We start from the raw sequence: 23,301 nt of genomic DNA on the forward strand, positions 1-23,301 counted from the left end.
AGATAACCTGTGGCCTCACCAAAGAGAAATGGTTAGATGAAAAGTCTAAAAGTTTGGATTTATATGCAACAGACTCTTGCATAAAACTATATATTCCATCAGATTTGAGAGATAATAGAAGATTTGAAGTCTTTGTGCACCGCCTACGGCTTGGAACAGCATTTGCACGACACGTCCTGCCTACAAAATAAAACATGGGTCTAGTACAGAGTGCTCCGGTGGCTACAGTGACGAAGATGTAGTACATCGCCTTCTTCTCGAGTGTGAGAAATATGAGTACAACAAAAAGTATTACGAGCAAGTTTGCCAATTTTCGATAAAAAGCCTTTCCCAGTAAAGGAAATATTAGGTATGTGGCCAGCAGCACGTCTTCAGAGAAGAGTGCTTGTACTTTGATTGATTGACTGATATGTGGGGTTTAACGTCCCAAAACCACCATATGATTATGAGAGACGCCGTAGTGGAGGGCTCCGGAAATGTAGACCACCTGGGGTTCTTTAACGTGCACCCAAATCTGAGCACACGGGCCTACAACATTTCCGCCTACCTGTACTTTGAAGTGGTTTTTTGAAAAAAAAAATTACCAATGTTATGAAAATATTGACCTACTATACATGATGCCGCCGTCACGTTCATACTAAAAGAAAAGTGTAATATGATAGTTTGTTTGTTTTTATGAGTAATCATTCGTCTTAGTGTTTTTCCTGTGTATGTTAAGTAGTACAGGATACTTGAGCTTGAACGTCTACATGTGAACTGAATTTTCCAATTTGTACTTGTGATTCAGCGTTTGTGTAAATATGAATCTATTGGACGTATAGAAACTGCCCTGTGATGTTCGGCTGTGCCATATTTTCATATCGGGTGTTTAATTGTATTGCATTTTGTGTCCTTATTATTATGTGCTACATATTTTGCCTGCTAAGTGAGCAGAACTAGCCGGTGTTACCATAAGAACACTAATCTTTCCTGTTTTATCATTTCAATTATAATAGTGTGTCTTTGAAGCTTTCAAAGTTGGTTGCGTCTTGCGTAATGGATAGCGTGTTTAAACCACCAGCGCGTGAGAACCATTATCCGCGTGAAATCATTTCGAACTTGCCATGCACCCACTACGCGCTATTAAGGAAATACGCGCAATAACGTGCGTGCATTGTGGAAGGATGGGAGGCCGGCTTTAAACCACAAAGTCGTTATGTAATCGCATGTTCTGACGCCCGATGGTAATGTGCTCTTGTACTGAGAAATATCATAGTGCAGTTACAGATTAGATTGTGAAGCCTGTACACATGACGCGTGTGTTTGTAACACAGGTAAGTTGTTTTTACGGCGTTTCCAAGCATATGAAGTTATTTTTCATTGTACTTTCAAGCAGACACGTGGCTGTTTGGCGCACAAGCGGCTTGAGTTCAATCCTAATTCAGACACAAAAATTTTTATCATAATATTTTATTTACATACCTACCAATTTGTGGGTCACAATCACGATCACTTTTTGCTCACAACCAACGAATGACGCCGACACCAACGCCGGAATTCTCGAGAAACGAGCTGTATAACGACATTTTGTTAAAATGCAGCGCATATCCATGACACCTATTAATTACACTTATCTAAAAAGGCTCAGCCTCATTTCGTCTTAACAGTATGGAATGTACAACAGAGTGAACACGTTATCTTTTATTTTGTATGTTTTATTTAGTAACGTCTCGCATTTCGAGGCTAGGTACGATTAAAAGCGGGCGAGCAACCACATACTCTGCACAGGCAAGTCTTCCCGGTGTAATGGGTGTCTCATGGAATTTATGGCATGCGGAACCACTTAGTTAGGATAAACTTGTTAGAAATAACTTGCTAATTAAAGGTCTAGTGGAAGAGGAGAAAGAGGACTATGAGGCTAGCGAAAAATTAGTCAGAGATTTCTGTTCCACGAAACTAAAAATAAACTTGCAACCCGGTGACATTGAACGGGCGCATCGAATTGGGCAGCCTCGTCCTGATTTTACGCGCCCACTGATAATAAACTTCTTGAATTTCAAGACGAAGGATTCCCTTCTTCGAAATGCGCATAAACTCAAAAACACTGAACCTAAAGTCTGGCTCGAGGAAGATTTCTCCCCTAAAATACAGTTCGCAAGGAAAATGCTGCGCGATTTTGCTAAACAGAACAAAGAGAAGGATGAACGCTACAGCATACGGTATAACAAACTGAAGCTCAAACGACACATATACCACTATGACGCGGTTTCCGCAAGAGTATTTCAGGCAGACCCTCCGAAAATTTCCATCACGGATTGACAAGCTGTCCGATTCAAGCCTAGAAAAACAAAAGTTCAAAACCTATCTATTCTTCTCGCTAACTTCCGTAGCATTATAAATAAAGTTGCTTTGTTGCTTTCAGTAGGTCACGCATGCTCCGCTGATATAATTCCAGGCACTGAAACATGGCTACATGAAGACATACGCAATTGTGAACTATCACTTCCAGATTATTTCACGGTCTTCCGAAAAGATAGAACTTTGTCTCGGGGCGGTGGCGTCTTAATAGCTGTAGAAACTCTTATCAACCCTCCCTTGTTACTATTGATACCACTCTCGAGCTACTCTGCGTAAAAACCCAATTTGAAGGCTGCACTTGTGTTATCGGGGTCTGCTATCGGCCGCCTTACAGCAAACCAGATTTTGTTGATCGCTTAACCCATGTACTAGAATTAATTTTTAACAAATTTCCTTCAATTACCCCTCAATTAACTTGGTCACACCATCATCGCCATCAATATCTGTCGGACTTGAAATATCTCGCTTCCTTCGTACCTTAAAACTATTTCAGCTAACTCAAATGGTAACTGCACCGACGCGCGGCCATCACATTCACGACTTAATTTTTACAAACAATCCGACAGACGTTGTAGTCCAAGTCCTTGATGAAATTAGTGACCACAGAGTAGTACACTGTTCCCACCCTCTGCCTCTCCTTAACAAGAAAATAATGCCTAAACGCATACTAAATTACAAAAAAGCAGATATTGAAAAAATTAATTGCATGTTAACCGAGTTTTTGTGTTCTTTTCTGAACGAATTTAGCAATCATTCAACAAATGAAAACTGGATAATATATCGTGACTTCTTTAAAAAAATTGAAAATACGTGCATTCCTGTGGTTTCTTTCACATCACAAACAAGTGCTCCCTGGTTTTCAAAGAAGGTTAAACGTTGCCTAAACAAAAAGAAAAGAGCGTACAAAAAGGCATCGCAAATCAACAGTCACCGCACTTGGAATAGGTATAAAGAACTAGCTCGGAAGTCAGAAAAAGCTATTAAAGAAGCCAAGGATTATTATTTCAATGATACGCTGCCGAATCTGTTAAAATCTGATCCGAAAAAGTTTTGGCGAGTTCTTAACCATAAAGATACGGACACTATAATAACATTAAAAGACGCAAATGGGTCGATTGTACCCACCTCTGAATGTGCTGAGGTTTTAAACAATGTCTTTAGCGAAGTTTTTGCAGACGAACCACCTCTTGACGAGTCCTGTTCCGTCACTCCTACTCCAATTACTGCCCAAGCGAGCCCATTATCGTAACGGAAGTAGGTGTATCACGTGCAATTGCTAGACTTCCGCTTCGGTCCAGCCCTGGACCTGACGGCATCAGCTCAAAACTACTGAAATTAACTGGTCACGTATCATCATTTTTATTGTCCTTAATTTTTCAGCAATCGCGTGATTCTGGGTGCGTCCCTGACGATTGGAAATCTGGTCACGTTAAACCCATTCATAAATCTGGTGATCCCTCAAGTCCAAAAAACTACCGCCCGATTTCACTCACATCAGTTTGTTGTAAACTCCTCGAACATATAATTTACTCCCACATAATGAGACATCTTAATACTAATAAAGTGTTATTCAAAAATAAACATGGGTTCAGGTACAAGCGGTCTTGCCAGACACAGTTATTTGAATTATCTACGGATTTATATGACTCTTTGCACAAATCGGTTTACACAGATGCTGTATTTATCGACTTTTCTAAAGCCTTAGACCGTGTTCCCCACATACGGCTCATCCAAAAAATAAACTGCCTAAAGTTAGACATAAAAACTACCCGCTGGATTCAGGAATTTCTATCTGGTCGCTCTCAAAAAGTAAATATAAATAATAATCTCTCCAGTTCCTGTGTCGTTAGGTCAGGAGTACCTCAGGAATCAGTTTTAGGGCCTTTATTATTCCTGATATATATTAATGACATTGCGAACAATATAACTTCGACAATTTGACTGTTTGCCGATGACTGTATAATTTATAGACAGATCACATGCACTGATGACGTAGCTATTTTGCAAAGCGATCTAAATACCCTGGCTAAATGGTGCCACACGTGGGAAATGGAAATTAATACAGATAAAACAAAGGTCATGTCATTTTCTTCGAATCCAAATACTCCATTAAATCGATACATGTTATGCAGTTTGGCTATTAAACGAACCTTTTCTTTCAAGTATCTTGGCGTGATATTTACTCCTGATTTAAACTGGGCCATGCATATTGAACACGTAACAAACAAGGCACTAAAAAAACTTGGCTTTCTTAAGCGCCGTTTATATCTCCGAAACCATGAAACTAGACTTCGCGCTTACACTTCCCTCATCCGAGCAACCCTCGATTATGCTTCAATTATTTGGAACCCTCACACAGCTATACTGTCCGACTGTATTGAATCTATTCAAAACAAGGCTGCCCGCTTCATTTTGCACTCGTACTCGCCATACCAAAGTGTCTCAGCATTAAAACAGATTCTTAATCTTCCAGAACTTAGCACTCGTCGGAAATTTTTCCGCTTGACCTTTTTTCACTCTCTGTATCATGGTATTACATCTTTTTCATGCGCTCATATTTTTCCGGCCCATTATGTGTCCAATCGCACTGACCGTGCTCGTAAAGTGTCGTCCATATTTGCAAGGACCAAAAAGTACCAAAATTCCCCTTTTGTGTTATCTGTAACCGAGTGGAACGAGCTTCCCAGCGAGATTGTGATGATAAATGATCCGTCTGCATTCCAATCAGTGCTGCGTACATTTCTTGATGTGTAATATATTTACTGCTACTATATCTTACCCTGTTGTTATATCTTCTGTACCAGCGAAACGATGAAGAACTAGTGCCATGCGGATTCCTGGAATTGAAATGTACTGGAGATGTGAAATGAGCCATGTGTTACATCCTTGTCGTAAAATGTACCTTTTACCTAGTTATGTCTGATCGCTGTGTGCGGTCCTTTTATATGAATTGACGTATACCTTGTTTTTAACAGTATCCCCCCCTATGTAATGCCTCTCGAGGCCTTTAGGGTATTCAAATAAATAAATAAATAAATAAATAAATAAATAAATAAATAAATAAATAAATAAATAAGCACGGGCTGTGGTAGTCTGCTGCCCATGCTTTACAGAAACCAGTGTGTAGGAGGGGGAATGCCATCTTGACAAATAGAAGTCTTTCGCTATCTTGTTCAACATGAGCAAGAATTCACTGCGAGGTAGGAGAACTGCCGAGGACGCGTAGTTGTCGTGGGGCCTCGTCCGCGCACTGAAAATTCGACGAACGCCTTTCTCACTCTGCGTGCCCAGAGATGGGAGAGGGGATAGGCACATCACTGTCGGAGGCTGAGCCGAGCTCCCAACATGAGAGAAGGGCCATTTTTCTGTCTTCTTCAAAATACACCTCATCCCCCCTCTCACCTCTGTAGCCGGCTCGACGCAAAGATGATCGTTAATGCGAGAGCAGGTATTGTGCTGGTGGGTGGAGATGAGTGGAGGAAAGTCAAAATCTCGTGCGAGACGGTTGCGCCGTGCGCCCTACTGGGCTGCAGAAATTAGGTGCCTTCTTCCTCTTCTAACGAGCACCACCACCAGCACGACGGATACGCGGCAGGAGTCCGGCACTCTTTTCGGCACAAATCACCGCATCGAGCAGTCAGTAGCCCAGTGCTACCATATTAGACTTGCTCGTTTCACATAAAACCATGTGTTGTCTACTCAACATCTCATCAGATTTGTGCTATGGTCTTATTGCATATTGGCGATTGACCATTTTTTTGTGTAATTTGTTTCTTTGGTCCACTCAAGTGTCTTATTGGCTTGTATTCTTACCGAGCAAACGGGCTCACGTGAGAGGTTTTTATACACGATTCTATTACGTTTCAATATTACCCTTAGATCAGCAATGCATGCGTGCGTGCCTACCTTGTTTGAATGTTGAGATTGAGACCTTGTGGTAACACTTGCCAGGTCATGTGCAGTAGTTAATTGATGTTTTTTGGTAATGAGTTATCACTGAAAAACATTTTCAATTTCTTCCTAAAGCACAGCGGTGATTACATTAGCAGGCAAGTGTTGCAAATCACTAACGTTTGTGATCCAACAAAACCTTATTTTTTGATGAAAGTGATAATTTGGGGTGGCAGGGGTATCTCTTATCTTTGTAAGCCGAAACATGTATACATACTTTTATATTCTGGTTGTTCCTCTCAATCTCTCCTTTTTTTCTGGGCGGCTTCACATTAGCTTTGCTTTCGTCGGTATGCTCTTTATTCTTACTTTAACGCTTCTTTCTTTAAAATTTCCAGATTTTTTTCTTGAACCATCGCCATCAGAGCTGAAAAGTTCAATATCGTCCGCTAAATTCATCTAACAAAGACATTCTCCGTTAATCCTTATTTTTTTTCTACTTCTGTAAATATTTATTATGAGAGTGCCGTGAATCACATTGAAGAGATTGTAACTCTTCGCCTGACCACATTCTCGATCATACCTTTCCCGCTTTTCTTGAGGTATACGTTGGCTGTGAGATAGTTCCGATGTTCGCTATGGTATCTAAGGTCATCAGGTGTTTCTTCAAGGCATAATTGTTCTCGAACTGCAGGCGTTAGTTTATACGTGTGAATACATTTGTGTTACCCAATTTCTAGTACGACAAATCTGAAAAACCAAAGTATTACTTTACTAAATAATTAAAATAAAAATGGGTTGGCAAGAAAAATGCAAAAAGTGAACCAGCTAAAATTTATCAGAGAAATGGATGATGAGATACCCATGAAATATTTTGTGAATATGCTGAAGGATGATCCCATTCGGAAGATTGTTTCACGTTCTATGGCAAGCGGGAGAGATGAATAGTTAAAAGCATTAGTGTTGCCGTAGACGTGAAAGTAGCTGAAGTCATGCTTTCACGCGGCTTGTCCGAGAAGGGGTGATTGGAGTCTGGTGCTTGGTAACAGTTGCCGATCAGTAGGTTGGTAGAAGATGGAATGCAAGCCGTCCGTATAATTTCCAGATCAGAATCCATATTAATAGCAAATAATGTTGGAGATATTTTAATGCCACGCACAGCACCCCCCCTCGCCTATGAGTGCGATTACACTCTAAGGCAAAATTACCCGAAAAAGGAGTAACGAAGCCCAATAGGCGCGCGCGATGAACGGACCTTTGAGGAGCAACCACAGAGGCAAGCGTACCGTGCGAAACCACTCAGTCTCCAAACACACTCCAAAGGGACGAACCACCCGGGGACTGCAGGCAGCGCGAAAAGCGTTGCCTGCAGGTCACTAGCCGTCCTTCTCCTCTGCTGGCTCAGTCTTTCCCATATTTCGCTGGCGACGGTTCACGTTGCGTCGGCTCGAAGTGCTCGACCACGGCCGCCTGGATTAGACGATCAAGGAATTAAGACGTGGTGCTTGTGTGTACGCTTGGATGAGCGTGGGCTGCTGATTTTGCGTTTCGCTGCACCCATGAAGTCTGGACGAAGTCTCGACACGTCACCACGCCACGCTGTATATCTCTGGCTTCAAGATAGTCACGACCAACACACGAGAGCAACAGCTGGGAAGGCGAATATAGCGGCCGAGAAAACAGCTCGCCTATCGGATATTTACTTCAGTCCAACTCCGGGCAGAAATCAGCGCTGGATTCTAAGGCAAGTAGGTTTTAATTCTTTATTCTACTCTACTTGTCGCGTGTGCGATACGGACCGCGCTTGCCGGTAACGGGCTCGATCGTGTTGTATATCGCACGCACGAAATGCATCGCGAAGGTCAGCTGGGGGTTTGCAGTTCGCCTGTGCTTTGCGACTGCCTGGAAATTGGCTGCCATTGTCATCGGCCTCCCGTACGCTCGCTCATTAAGTGCTCGCCTGTCTTCGCCGCCACGGTGAGCTCCGCGCTCGTAAAGGGCTTCGTTGTAGTATGTCGCGCGCTGTAAGTGCACCAGCACGGGCTGGCGGGGCTTTCGCTAGCGTCGAAACTCACTGAAAATTGGTCGCCATTACAGTTGGCTTTTCTGTCAGTCGGTCGCAAGCAGCTCGGCGCCATCCGTTGGCCGCGGCGGCAGACTCGCGTCTGCGTGCTGCACTCACTCGAGTTTGTGGAAAAGGGCTGCATTACCGTCGATTTCTTCGGTGCTATAGCTCCAAACCAGCTCGGCGCTGTTTGTGGCGCCGGCCAAGCGTACGCTCGCTCTCCTGTTCGAAGTTCACTGGTGGCAGACACTCCGCGTGCAGCATGGTGTTTAGTCTCGCGTTCGCTTGCTCGAGCTGAACGACGTAGGTCCCTTAGGACACGCTGACTTGTTAGCAGCACGGTGGTCCGCGGAGGTTTGGCTGTGGCCGCCGCTGCTAAGCTGTTGCGCTACGGGAATCGAAATGAGTCTTTGACTATGTGTGACATCATGGTGAAATTTTCAGCATGTCATATCACACGTATGTGTTCATTTCATTTTTGCACGTATTTCTCATATGCATTTGTATTCATCCTCTGTCACGTGTGACTCACTATTTTACATACCTATTGTGCAGCCGTGGTAATACACCATGCTGAAGACTGTGTGCGCTGGCGTCTACGATGCCTGTCATCCATCTGTTTCACCAGAGCATCGTCAGAGGGGCTGTGCGAGATGTGAAGGTAAAGTTATTTGTGTGTCGTATCTTAACGCTTGTTTTTATATTAACGTGCACGTACTTGTCATATGCGTGCATCTTCATCTTCTGTCACATGTGTCTAACTATTTTTATTATCTTATTGTACGTACAGCCGTGAAAACACAACAGGCAGAAGGCTGCGTGCGCTGGCGTCTGCAATGCCTGTCATCTATTTCTTCAGTCGGAGGAGCTCCCCAAGGAGTGAACAAGATTTGACAACGAGACTGGACTTGTGCACTTCACCATGAATTCACTTAAAAGAATGGGGAAACTTCATGTGTATGTAGAAAAATAAAAGATTTCGATGTCTCACTTTTGTCTTTTGCTGTTGCCATGACTGTGAAAGCAGTTACACAAAAGCGGCTAACGACTTTTTCGCGTGTTCTTTTCTGCGGAAGTTGTCGCCCAGTGCGCAGAAAAACAGGCGAAAAAAAGTACCAGGCCTGGTGGAAAATAAACAAAAAACAATGTTTTAACTGGGGACAAAAATTCATCCGATTGGTGTACTTGAATGAATCAACCGTTCGTCCGGCAAGGTGCAACTACGAGGACTAACGGTTGCCCAGTAAGGAGTAAATGTGGCGATTAACAGTTGCCCTATGAGGTGCAAATGTGAGGTCTAAATGTTAGTCCTTTGAGGAGAATTGTGGGACAAACGGTTACTCATTAAGCTGTAAATGTGAGAAATAAATGTTAGTCCATTAAGCTCGTCTGTGGGGACTAGCTGTTAGATCCGGTGCCGTTAGTCCTTAAAAGAAATAATGATTGTGGCAGCTCCATTAGTGCCCAAAAGGACGAACTACACACCCTTCTAACACCCTTTGCCTTGGAGTGCACGCCTGTAATTATTATATACGTGTTGGAGTCAGGGTGTAGCGATGTTTCGGTGAAAGCGATGATATTGAAATCATTGTCTTCAGGGGAACTTGAGGCTTCAGCACAATTAGGCTTCATTCCGAATATTAGTGAATGATATTGACGAAGGGGAATGCACGATAACAGGTTTCGGTTGTATCAAGACCTGCACGACAGGCACATGTTCACTGTTCATGAGCTATTGATTAAACTGCAAGACACTATCTCAGTCGTCATTTTATTTGCATCTTTATTTTTTGGTCTCGTGCAACATGATGATTTTTTGCTCACAGTCAATGACATCAACGCCAATACCAATGCCGAAATTTCCACGAAGCAAGCTCTAAGGCTATCGCGTTGAAAAAAAATAAAGGCATACGGAAAAAGGTGGTGTTGTGTGGCCCTTTTAAAATGGCTATGAGTAGAGTTATCAATGAGCGGAAACAAACAGAAGCACAGTTTTGAAAAGAAAAGTGAGTCTTTAATTGAGGTGCGAAAAAAAAAGAAACGCGTTTTGGGGCTTAGTCGTTCAGAATAGCTCAACGACGATCCAATATTTCTGCTAACCTCGATTGGGTGCAATGGCCGTCATCATGGACAATGCCGCTTTCGTTTTTTAAACGAGCAAGAGGACCCTTCAATCAATCTGTCATTTGCCTTGTATTGTAGTATAGGCGGCTGCATTCTGCTTCAGACATTATTAATGGCGCAGAATCTGTTGTGCAATTTTTTGGCATTGTAGATGCCTCTGGCTCTTGTTGGACCCATTTTTCCAGTATGTGGATACTAGTTCAAACATGAAGGCGTGAGCAAACAGGTGAGATAAATTAGGAATTATTTTTTTCCTGTCCCGCAGCCTTTCTTATTGGTACTAAATGTTCCCGCAATTTTTCATCTTCCATGATAGTATTAGACTCGAAGCGCCGTATACACAAAACACATTCTTTGTGTATTTATCAAATCAGCATCGTCAGTCGAAATCCACTCTGCAAACGCCTTTGTTCTCCGAAGAGACTAAATAATAAACCATTTCAACATTGGCGTAAGCAACAGGGGTAGGAGAAACAAAAGCAAAGAAAAGTCAAGGAGCATAACCAGGTTGCACCCAATTTGTTACCATGCAGAGGGAAGAAAGAAAGGAGAGAAAAAAGATGAGAGAAGCCAGTATAAAGAATGAACCTGTACGGGCACCCATAACCTTATAAGTAAATAAATAAATAAATAAATAAATAAATAAAAAAACAATTAAACGAACATGTTACTAATAAAAATAGCGCCTAGTACTATGAAAACTTTATTTAGGGTGAACCTGTGATCATGGCGCGTGCAGGACGACGTTTTTACAAACGCAAATTTGACATTCGACACTATATATATATATATATATATATATTTATTTATTTATATTGTCACGTGCTTGTCAAAAAGAAAGACAATGACAGTTGTGCATGTGCCATGAAGTACTATGAAATGGATGAAAAAGAAGAACTCTCTTGCGCGTTCTATTAAAAGAACCTACCTGCTTCTGGTGTCTCAGTTTCTGCCGCAAGACCTCTGTTTCGACGTCGGGACACTGGTGGAGGTGCTGGAGCCTACACCCTGATGCAGGACAGTCTTACTCGGACCCGTTCACCTAGTCCAGAGACTCAGCCCCTCGTCACGACTCCAGTGCACCAATTCAGTCGGCGCCTACTAGGCCTAAGTCCAGAGTCCGCACCTGTTCCGCCTCTTTCCAGCATGGCAGCTCCTACGACATCCACGGTTATCCCGCCATCGCAGACCACTCTTCCCTCGCAGGTAACTCTTGAACATCCTCGCGTTCCTGAAGTTTTCCGTGGGGAAGAGTACGAGGATGTCGAAGACTGGCTCGAACAGTTCGAACGGGTCGCTGTATCCAACAACTGGAGCGAACAGCACAAACTTGGCCGTGCCTATTTCGCACTGGAAGATAGCGCTCGCACGTGGTATGAGAACCGCGAGGCTACATTCCAATCTTGGGAAGACTTCCGTCGAAAGCTCCTCGCTACATTTTTGAACTCGGACCGACGGGATCGCGCACAGCAAGTGATTGAGGCACGCGTGCAAAAACCTAATGAAACAGCCGCCATGTACGCAGAGGGTATGATCCGTCTGTTTCGACGAGCTGACCCTGACATGCCCGAGGCGAAGAAGGTGCGTCACCTGATGCAGGGTGTTAAGGAACAAGTGTTTGCGGGCCTCGTAAGAAATCCACCTACAACTGTAGATGAATTCGTAAGAGAGGCGACAGTCATCGAGCGCGCGCTGCAACAACGACGCCGACACTTTGACCGCCTGCAGAACCACACGGCAGTAAGTGCTGCAGCTCAGAACACTGCCGTATGCGAAAGTTCCCTGCGGCAAATGATTAGAGAAATACTGCGTGAGGAACTTCGGGCCCTCTGCGTTCCCCCTGCCCAACCGCCAGTCGCATCTGTTGCCGAAATCGTCCGCCAGGAGTTGAGGCAAGCCATTACACCACCCGCGCCAAATCCTGAGCCACATCCAGCGAGCTACGCTGATGTAGTCCGTCGTCCTCCACCGACATTTGTGGCGACGCCATTCCAGCCACAACCCACTGCCGTACCTTGGTGGCAACGAGATTCTACGAGACGACCACCAGTTCGCCGAACTGACTTGTGGCGCATGGCCGACCGTCGACCTATTTGCTACCGCTGCGGAGAACCCGGTCACATTGCCCGCTATTGCCGTCACGGTGATTCTGGGTTCGGGAACTTTTCTCGTCCCGCTTCTTCCCGCTCCGAAGACCGTCGTGCCCACGATGCCGATCAACTATCGCCTGCTCAAGCAACCCCACCGCGTCGCTGGCGCTCTCCATCACCTGCGCGTCACCGTGACTTCCCTCAGAGCTACGCGGACGTCACCAGAGGCCGTTCGCCTAGCCCGCGCCGGGGAAACTAACTGATGCGACCTCGGGGGGCAAGGTTGCCAATCGTCGACACACTGAAAAGTTCCCCCAATCATCGCAAAAAGGTATGATGACAACGACGATGAATACGACGACGAATAATAATGCTGAAGAAGTTGTACGTGCCGATCTGAGCGTTCTCATTGACGGACATCACGTTACAGCACTGGTCGACACTGGCGCCGACTTCTCAATCATGCGACAAGAGCTCGCCGACCGCCTCAGGAAGGTCAAGACACCGTGGACAGGGCCGCACATAAGGAGTGCTGGTGGTCAGCTGATGACACCCACGGGTAAATGCACCACTAGACTTCGCATCGGAGATTCTACCTTCGTGGCCACTTTTGTCCTGTTGCCAGACTGCTGTAAAGAGTTAATTTTGGGCATGGATTTTCTTCAAGATCATGGCGCTGTTATCAACATTCCTCAACGTATGGTGACGTTTTGCGCTCATCCTTATGCCGACAACAGCAGTGAAGAACCACGCGGCCGTTTGCGAATAGCCGACGATGTAACACTCCCACCGAGATCCTGCTGCCTTGTGTCGGTGTCCAGTGGGTGTCCTTGCTATAAAGATGTGATAGCGGAGCACATAGTCACTCTTTTGCTCACGCAAGGCATTTCCATCGCGAGGGGCGTCCTGGCGCTTACTGGTGGACAGGCGGAATTGCTGCTCACAAACTTCAGCAACGAGCGCCGTCAAATCCAGAAGGGTACCGCAATTGCCTACTACGACGATGTAGACCAAGCCGGGCATTGTTTTACCTTGCAACCAGATGACGCGGCTGTCCCCGCCTCGACAACTTTGTCGGTGGACATCTGCTCTACGCTACCGCCCTCTGATAGGAAGCGCCTGCTTGAACTTATACACCAATTCGAAGACTGCTTTTCGCGTACGTCAAAGGTACAGCAAACACCATTGACCAAGCACCGCATCATTACTGAAGACAACACGCGACCAATTCGGCAAAACCCCTACCGTGTGTCTCCGAAAGAGCGCGAAGAGATTCAGAAGCAAGTACACAAGATGCTCGCGGATGACGTCATACAACCTTCGAAAAGTCCTTGGGCGTCCCCCGTGGTTTTGGTCAAGAAAAAAGACGGCAGCTTGCGTTTCTGTATTGATTATCGCAAGTTGAACCAAGTCACGAAGAAAGACGTCTATCCACTGCCCCGCATAGACGATTCACTCGATCGGCTGCGTCATGCGCGCTATTTCTCTTCAATGGACCTCCGAAGCGGCTACTGGCAGATAGAAGTCGACGAGCGAGATCGTGAAAAAACGGCCTTCGTGACGCCCGACGGCCTCTACGAATTTAAGGTGCTTCCTTTTGGGTTGTGCTCGGCGCCAGCCACTTTTCAACGTCTCATGGACACCGTACTATCAGGCCTGAAGTGGCAAACATGCTTGGTCTATCTCGACGATGTTATTGTATTCTCAGCAACATTCGAGGAACATCTCAGCCGTTTATTCACCGTCCTCCAAGCCATACGTTCGGCCGGCCTTACTTTAAAACCGGAAAAATGTCATTTTGATTTTAACGAACTCAACTTCCTAGGCCACGTCGTCAGTCACGAGGGTGTTCGACCTGACCCGGCCAAAATAGACGCCGTAGCGCAATTTCCTGCACCATGCGACAAAAAGGCCGTGAGACGCTTTTTAGGGTTGTGTGCCTATTACCGGCGATTTATTGAGGACTTTTCGTCTATTGCGGCGCCATTGACACGACTCACACGTGAGGACGTCCCCTTCTTTTGGGGTGAACAACAGCAAATGGCGTTCAATGAACTACGACAACGCCTGCAAACACCTCCAGTCCTCGCGCACTTCGACCAGGAAGCCCCTACAGCACTTCACACTGACGCCAGCAATGTAGGTCTGGGTGCCGTTCTGGTGCAGTGGCAAGACGGCTGTGAAAGAGTAATAGCCTACGCCAGCAGAACTCTCTCTCGCACGGAGGAGAACTACTCGACTACCGAGAAGGAGTGTCTCGCCGTGGTGTGGGCGGTCATCAAATTTCGTCCATATTTGTACGGCCGCTCCTTCAAGGTTGTTAGCGACCATCACTCGTTATGCTGGCTCACCAACCTTAAAGATCCATCTGGCCGTTTGGCGCGCTGGAGCCTAAGGCTTCAAGAGTTCGACATGACCATCGTCTATAAATCTGGGAAGCGGCACACCGACGCCGACTGTCTCTCACGGTCGCCAGTGGAGACTGTCGGTCGTGATGACGAAAACATCGACGCGGCATTCTTGGGAGTCGTCAACACGGCCACTATTGCACAGGAGCAGCGCAGTGACCCCGAGCTGTTACCACTCATTGAATATTTAGAAGGACGACGTAAGGACGTGCCGCGGTTATTTGCCAGAGGACTGCCATCTTTTTGCTTGAGAAATGATGTTCTCTATAAGAGAAACTTCTCACCAACCGGCAACCCGCACTTGCTCGTCGTGCCTGCCTCTCTTCGAAAGGAAATTATGGAAGCGTGCCATGATGAAGCAACTTCTGGTCATCTAGGCTACACCCGAACATTGTGCCGACTGCGATGCAAGTACTACTGGCCAAAGTTACCCGCTGATGTTAACCATCACGTGCGAACTTGCACCGACTGCCAAAGACGCAAAGCACCTCCCAGCAAGCCAGCCGGTCTCTTACATCCAGTCCTAGCACCAGCGAAGCCGTTCACTCTGATTGGAATGGATTTCCTGGGCCCCTTTCCAACTTCCACAACAGGTAACAGATGGATAATCGTGGCCACCGATTACCTCTCCCGTTATGCGGAGACTAAAGCTATGCAGCGCGGTACAGCAGCAGAGGCCGCTCAGTTCTTCATCGAAAACATCGTCCTTCGGCATGGCGCTCCGACAGCAGTGATCACAGACAGAGGACCTGCCTTCACCGCAGAACTTTTGGAGTCAGTTCTCAGACTCAGCGGTACAGCTCACCGGAAAACAACGGCTTACCATCCGCAGACAAACGGACTGACAGAGCGCCTCAATAGGACCCTCACAGACATGATCAGCATGTACGTTGACACAGAGCATAAAAACTGGGATCAGATATTGCCGTACGTGACCTTTGCCTATAATACCGCTCGACAAGAAACCACTGGAATGACGCCGTTCAGTCTGATCTATGGTCGCGAAGTCACGACAACGTTGGACGCCATGTTGCCGCATGAGTGTGACGACATCCATGTGGACGCCGAAGAGTTCACTCAGCGCGCCGAGGAAGCCAGACAGCTCGCGCGTGTGCGCATCTGTCATCAACAGCATCAAGATGCACAACGGTACGACCCCCGACACAAGTTCATAAGCTACACACCAGGCGACAAGGTCTGGGTCTGGATTCCGATACGTCGACGTGGACTGTCGGAAAAACTGCTAAGACGATACTTTGGCCCATACAGCGTCACGCGACGCTTGAACGACGTGAACTATGAAGTTGTTCCTGACACTGACTGTAGTTCTAAGCGTCAAAATCATTTACCCGAAGTCGTACACGTCGTGCGTATGAAACCGTATTTATCCAGTTGACGCGACCACTGCATACGCCTGGTAGAGCGCCTAGGTTGCGCATCGGGACGATGCCTCTTTCGGAGGGAGGCAAATGTCACGTGCTTGTCAAAAAGAAAGACAATGACAGTTGTGCATGTGCCATGAAGTACTATGAAATGGATGAAAAAGAAGAACTCTCTTGCGCGTTCTATTAAAAGAACCTACCTGCTTCTGGTGTCTCAGTTTCTGCCGCAAGACCTCTGTTTCGACGTCGGGACAATATATATATATATATATATATATATATATATATATATATATATATATATATATATATATATATATATATATATATATATATATATATATATATATATATATATATGCCCCGCAGCGGTGGTCTAGTGGCTAAGGTACTCGGCTGCTGACCCGCAGGGCGCGGGTTCAAATCCCGGCTGCGGCGGCTGCATTTCCGATGGAGGCGGAAATGTTGTAGGCCCGTGTACTCAGATTTGGGTGCACGTTAAAGAACCCCAGGTGATCTAAATTTCCGGAGCCCTCCACTACGGCGGCTCTCATAATCATATAGTGGTTTTGGGACGTTAAACCCCACATATCAATCAATCAATCAATATATATATATATATATATATATATATATATATATATATATATATATATATATATATATATATATATATATATATATATATATATAAATATATGTGTGTGTGTGTTTGTGTGTGTCTGTGTGTGTGTATGCGTGCGTGTGCGTGTGTGTGTGTGACGCTAGTACAGTAGACCTGGCTGCCCCACTCATCAGCCTCACATTTCACGAAGCCACCAGCAAGACGCCTACACTGAATATCGACCACAGAAGAGGTGATCGCAGGTGTATGCAGTTACCCGCATCATGATGGAACCATCGACTGACCTTCCCATCCTCAAGTACACCGGAGCAGTGGACGACGGACCCGTACAGGACTGGTTCGACCTGGATGTCTATCCAGGTCAAAATCTATCTATCTATCTATCTATCTATCTATCTATCTATCTATCTATCTATCTATCTATCTATCTATCTATCTATCTATCTATCTATCTATCTATCTATCTATCTATCTATCTATCTATCTATCTATCTATCTATCTATCTATCTATCTATCTATCTATCTATCTATCTATCTATCTATCTATCTATCTATCTATCTATCTATCTATCTATCTATCTATTTCTCGTTGTTTTAATTTCACCTTTTTTGTTTTAATTTCACGCTCTATCACACGCCGGACAAATCGGCGTCGTGAAAGAGCGTGCACCATGGGAAGATGTTCGGGGAGCAGAACAAAATATGATCAAGAGGATGAAGTGAGCGAGTGCCAGCCGAGTTATTGCGTTCCACGCGCTAGAAAGGTAGATGCCGTTCATGGTGATTATAGTGTTTGTGAACGTGTAACCGCACAATTGAAAGCATAACAGTTCTGCTAGGAAATATAACCTCGTGGTACTTTCTGACTTCAAACATCTGAGCTTCCCCTGCAGTAACGATTGGCGTTCCTAAAGTCTGCTTCCACCACGATGTTGCACCAAAAAATAAGAAGAGTTTATCCTCAAGTTGTTCTAAATAAATTTCTTCAACACAGGTCTGTTCAGGCCTTATGCCATTTAGGCTACTTCTGCTACTCTTTTGAAAGCACTGAAAAGTCTCGTCATCTCTGGATACCAATATACACATGAGAAAAAATAGTGAGATGTGCTTCACATTGACTTCAATAATCATGCCTTCAACAGGGTTGTCGGCACTGCGATGTTATAAGTGAGATGACTTTATTTCAATGTCAACTCTGTCAGGCACAACAATTGTTACCCCATAACTAATGTTAAATTATATATTGATTACATTTACTTTTCTATAGGAAGTTATCTGAACCTGCGCTTCGCTTGTACATTTTATATCTCCTTCGCAGTTACGCTGTATACTGTAACATAAGACTAGTCCGAATTCCTAACATAATGAAAATTGCAAAACCTCCAGCTTCTTTTGCTGATTCCTAGGGTGGCTATGAATCAGTGATAAGGAAGAAGTTTAAGAACATGACTCATCGCCGTAATCTCCTCCTTACGCACGTTTTCACCGAGTTCGCCGTCTCGTGCGCACACTGTCGAAAAACTAGAAATTCTCTAAAAAGTTCGTCTCTTTACGTCTTTGTTTCACATAAAGTATGACTACACATTTCTTTTCGTGCACGCTTTGTGCATAACAAACGAACAAAAAAGGTAAGCAGACTACAAAGGCGCTCTACTTACATTATTTTCGAGAGAAGATGGAGTGGCCGGACGCTTCAGTGGCTTCTTTCTTCCTCTTGACTCTGTAAACCCCGCGAGAGTTTTTCTGTATTCTTATACGCGTTGGCAAAGTACCAATCCTACTGATTCTATGGAAAGAACGCCGCGGGCACTCTTTACAACGCCCACTTTTTTTTTGGAGGCCACTTCTTTGCAAACAACCTCCTCCGTCAGCAGCCGTAACTAGGCGTGAACTGAGAGTCCGTCCCACCAGAAAGGGCACCTGACCCAGCCGAACAAATGCAATTTATTTATTTATTTATTTACTTATTTATTTATAGACTACACCACCGTCCGCCGATTACGCAACTCAGTCGTTTTGTTTAGCGCACTTAATTATGTTTATCCTCAAAGTTGTCTTGAATTGGAAACGGCGATGTGACTACGTGCCCTAGATGTTCACGTGCCTTCCTGCTTGGTTACTCGTAGCTCCGTGGCGGCCTGTTGTCTGTTCAGGCGTCCCAGGAAGTTTCAATGATGGTGACACATTTTGGGGAGGACGCAGTGCAAGGGGCTATCCATGAATTTGTTAGAACAGCAATCCATTATTTCGTATTACCAACATTTAGGGAAATGAATAAGCGTGCTTGGGATTTCTCCCAATACACGACCGATAGTATAATGAATGAATGAATGAATGAATGAATGAATAAATAAATAAATAAATAAATAAATAAATAAATAAATAAATAAATAAACAAATTAATTCTAGTGAAGCTTCATCTTGCAGTTAATACAGTTCTCGCTGAACACGCGATAGTTATTACTTCTGAAGTACTAATACATATAATTTATTACAATCGGCTTATTACACGACAGCAAGTTAAGATAGATAAATGCGCGTGCACTCATTTCTTTTGTTAACTTTAGAGTAGGGATAGCCGCACGATCCGTTGGTACTATAGCAAGGCAACTTTAACGAAAAAAAAAACTGAGCATGAAGAGTCAAAGAAAACATTGAGCACTGAAGTTTCCGAATAGCCTATGTTGCCATGGCACTTTTTTTTGGTGATCAAGGAAAATTCTGGCGCAGCACGACCGGGCTCTACGCCTGAATACAAGTTCGGCTGCGGTGGTATCAGCAGTTGCCATGGTGCGTCCAGATGCTGGCGCGTTCATTCGATCTTACTCTCGAAGCTGCGCGACAGCACTTGCGTTTTCTTAAGACGAGAAAAACAAAATAATTTGAAGAGGAAAATGCCCCCGAAAAAAAAAAGTACGTTGCAGCCATCGCATCATCAAAGAAAGAAGTTATACGTGTAATGCACTAAAACTCTTCCAATTTACCATTCCTTCAATTATTACACCTTTTAGTACAATGCTTAATCAGCAACGTTGAAAACAAAAGACTGCAGCTAGCGTTCGCGCAACCTAGAAACTTACATAACTGGAGCTGATTTCACGAATATTTTTTTTTTCATCTGCTGATTGATGTTTGCCGGCTGCCTTCGCTAAAAGACGCTCCTTTTCATAACTAATACAGACCGGCATCCTACCAGCAGTTTCTTCCTACGAGCTTTCTTGCGAAGACAAGGTCTTTTTGGCAAGTGGTATGAGGCGGAATGACAGAAACTGGATCGAAATTACGCAATGAAACACGTTCTCCAAATGTCACCACTGACTTCCTCGGCTGTGCTGAAGACTTAAAAGTAGCGTGCAGTTACTGATTCCATTTCGTTTCTCATGATGACTTCACTAATTAGACTTACGCGCGCAAGTTCAAAGAGCTAGCAAAGGAGAGTCGCGCAAAAGGGCACCAGAGCTACGTCGTTTCTTCAGCGCTTCACTAACGTCGGCGCTCGCTGAAGCGTAAACACATCGTTGGGCCGTGGTGAAGACGACGCGACAAGTGTCCGTACTGCGATATTCTTCGCACCTGACAAACTTAAGCGACTGATGCCTCGAGACGAGAGCGCCGAACGAGCAGTAACGGGACCGATCGTTTTCTGTAGCGTGCACGCTCACAAAATTGTCGGGTGCGGACGAGCCTGTTTCGCGAAGATAAAGCAGACATCCACTTAACTAATTAAGTGGAGTGAAGTCCACACGTTCAGGGCGACGCTCGCTCGAACAACGAAAAGACGCCGGCATGATTTTGGACTCGCGTCAGTCGAGATGCCAGTTCAGGTTACTGCATGGGCCACGCCGGAGACTGCTCTTGGTCGGCAGTGAACTTCGCCGCACTGGTCTGGCGAGATTGGTTTAGGATTAGCGTTTACCACAAATGTGCAACTGGTGGCCTCACTGGAGCATGTTGATTGCACTTTTTGCTGCCTTGACTGTGCCATCTCGAATTTGTGTCGCCTAGAAACTTCTTTCGGTACCGACGAGCGAGGAAGGTCACGGCTGTTGTCCGTCGGTCGGACCAATAACAGCAGTACTGACGCCGGGGCAGCATGGAGTTTTTTCAAATATAACAATATTGGTTAATACTCATCAAAGCCGTCAGAGTGGAAAAAAAGAGATGCAGTTAGTGCCTTAACATTCACTTAAAATGCAAGCAAAAAAAAACACACTAACGCTACTTCTTTAGCGCATACAGATATGACAACTACGACTAGGATAGGTATCACGGCAGTGTAAAAAAAAAAAAACAGGCCTGAGCGCAACGCCCAGCACTGTGCCGGCGAAAGCTGAAACAGCGCCCTTTCAAAGCCTTTTCTTTACACGCTTTGAGTAATTGCTACAATCTCGCTTCCTGCGTACCGACTACGCCACAGATAATCATACTTTTTGTGTAGTAGAATGGCATTCACTACGCTATCCATCATCATTCTTCGTAGAAGCTTGGTATCCGCTACACACTTGCTGTGAATATTGCTGCTGTGGTGGTGGTGGTAAGAACTTTATTATTAACTCTGGCAAGCTTGTGTCCTGGGCCTAGGCCTCCCCCGAGGAGGACCGCAGACCCTGTTTCCTGACCACCTCGCGGGCCCACAGTTGATCTTGAAGTTTCCAGTTACGCAGCGCAGCCGTCTACCGCGCCACAACCTCATCTAGGGAGACTGCATTTTCTTTTGCTAAAACTGCACATTCCCAGAGAATGTGCCTAAGTTATGCGTGAGTCCTGCCGCACGATTATCACGTGCCATAATTTTATTCAGTGGCTGACGACGATGAAAAATTATGCCTGGAGTGGGTATGTGCCACATTTATTAGGTGAAAAAGAACAAGCTTTTGTGGTGCGTTAGATCATTGAACCAGGCACTCTTTACGGAATTCGCATTGTGTGACGCCTGCTTGTTGCTTTGATGTTCTGAAACGCTTTATTTCTCATATTAGCGCGAGTATTTTCTCGACATCAAGCCTTCTTAAGGCACGCAGTGGACTAGGGTTTCAATTCCATTATGTCTCTAGTGTCTTAGGGGCGAAGCTCCTTAAAGCGGCACCCGTTCGTCCCTCGTCGTAGTGTGTAACCAGTTTTACGTTTTGACCTGCAAGGTGGTGCCGGTGGGTATATTTCTCCTGTGCGTTGTTGAACAAGAAAAACTTCTCAGCGTGCACATTAACTAAAATCGAATTCTCCCGTCTCTCATTCCCCATTAGCAGCCATTGGTACGTACATTTAGCACTATCTGACAAGAAAGGGTTGCTACATTATACTCACTGGGCGTAACCTCCTTGGTTTTAAAAAGGTGTAGCGAGCGTTGGACCGCAGTGCCATGAATACAGTGAACTAGTACATACCATGAACTCGAGGTGGTTAAAGGTGGGAAGTAGACACGAAGCGCAAGCCGTAAGAAAGTGTGCGTGTGCCACCTCTCGTTTAGTCCTTGGAATGTCAGCTGGGTGGCGGTGCTTCTATATAGGGAGTATATGATGAAAAGATGCGACATGGTGGTACTTGGAGTGTTGACTAGATAGACGCATGGACACACAGACAGATGCATGGACGGACACACGGATGGACGCCGGGGCCGGTGCATGGACGAACGCAAGGACGGACGCCCGGATGGACGTGCGGACGCACGAACAGACGCATGTACGGATGGGCGGATGGACGCGCGGACAGACAGACGCATGGACGGACGGAAGCAATATTGAATGGACGGACGGATGCTTCGCCCCACTCTCCATCATTCACCGCGAGTATATGCTGCCATTTTTTTAATTTACTGAGTTTGTTTTTGTTATTTCTTGCGATATTTGATACGGAAACCAGCGGCAGCGGCAGTGACGGACAACTACGGCACCGCACGTGACCTGCGTTCTGATCTCATAACAGCTTTCGGTGTAAAAACTTGCTTCTTGCATAATATTTGTAGAACTATTGCCTCAGATATATATTTTTTTGCAAATGGGAAGGAATGTTTCGGTCCACTGGCGTCTATAAATATATTATTATTATTATTATTATTATTATTATTATCTATATTATTATTAATATTATTTTCTATTATATATTTAAAAGAATGAGGAAAACGCTTCAAAAGTGGGCTGCAGGGTATTCACTTATAGCAAAACAAGAACAAGCCTTCAGCAACGCCATATTTCGTGTATTCTGATGTATTTCGTTTGCGGTAATTAAAATAGTGCGTGAGTTTTTTACAAACACCCTCTGTATTTCGTACTAAAGTCTGTTCATACTTCTTTATTGCCACAAGAGCCATAATTGCTCTTCTGGAAAAGAAGTCACGACAACAAACACTTTGGTGTAAGCAGGACGGGAATATAACCTTCT

The 23,301-nt window shown here is 45.0% G+C and overlaps 1 protein-coding gene across 1 annotated transcript in view; it reads right to left on the reverse strand.

The window, feature by feature from the left end:
* LOC142775169 (U-scoloptoxin(01)-Cw1a-like) overlaps window positions 1-18,642 on the reverse strand; it is a 37,267-nt gene extending 18,625 nt beyond the window's left edge. The window contains exon 1 of the mRNA XM_075876512.1: window positions 18,582-18,642. The gene's annotated coding sequence lies outside the window, so the exon portion shown is untranslated. The remainder of the gene's footprint in view (window positions 1-18,581) is intronic.
* Between the last annotated feature and the right edge of the window lie 4,659 nt (window positions 18,643-23,301).

Source organism: Rhipicephalus microplus, chromosome X, assembly GCF_043290135.1.
Source record: "Rhipicephalus microplus isolate Deutch F79 chromosome X, USDA_Rmic, whole genome shotgun sequence".
NCBI classification, from domain to species: domain Eukaryota; kingdom Metazoa; phylum Arthropoda; class Arachnida; order Ixodida; family Ixodidae; genus Rhipicephalus; species Rhipicephalus microplus.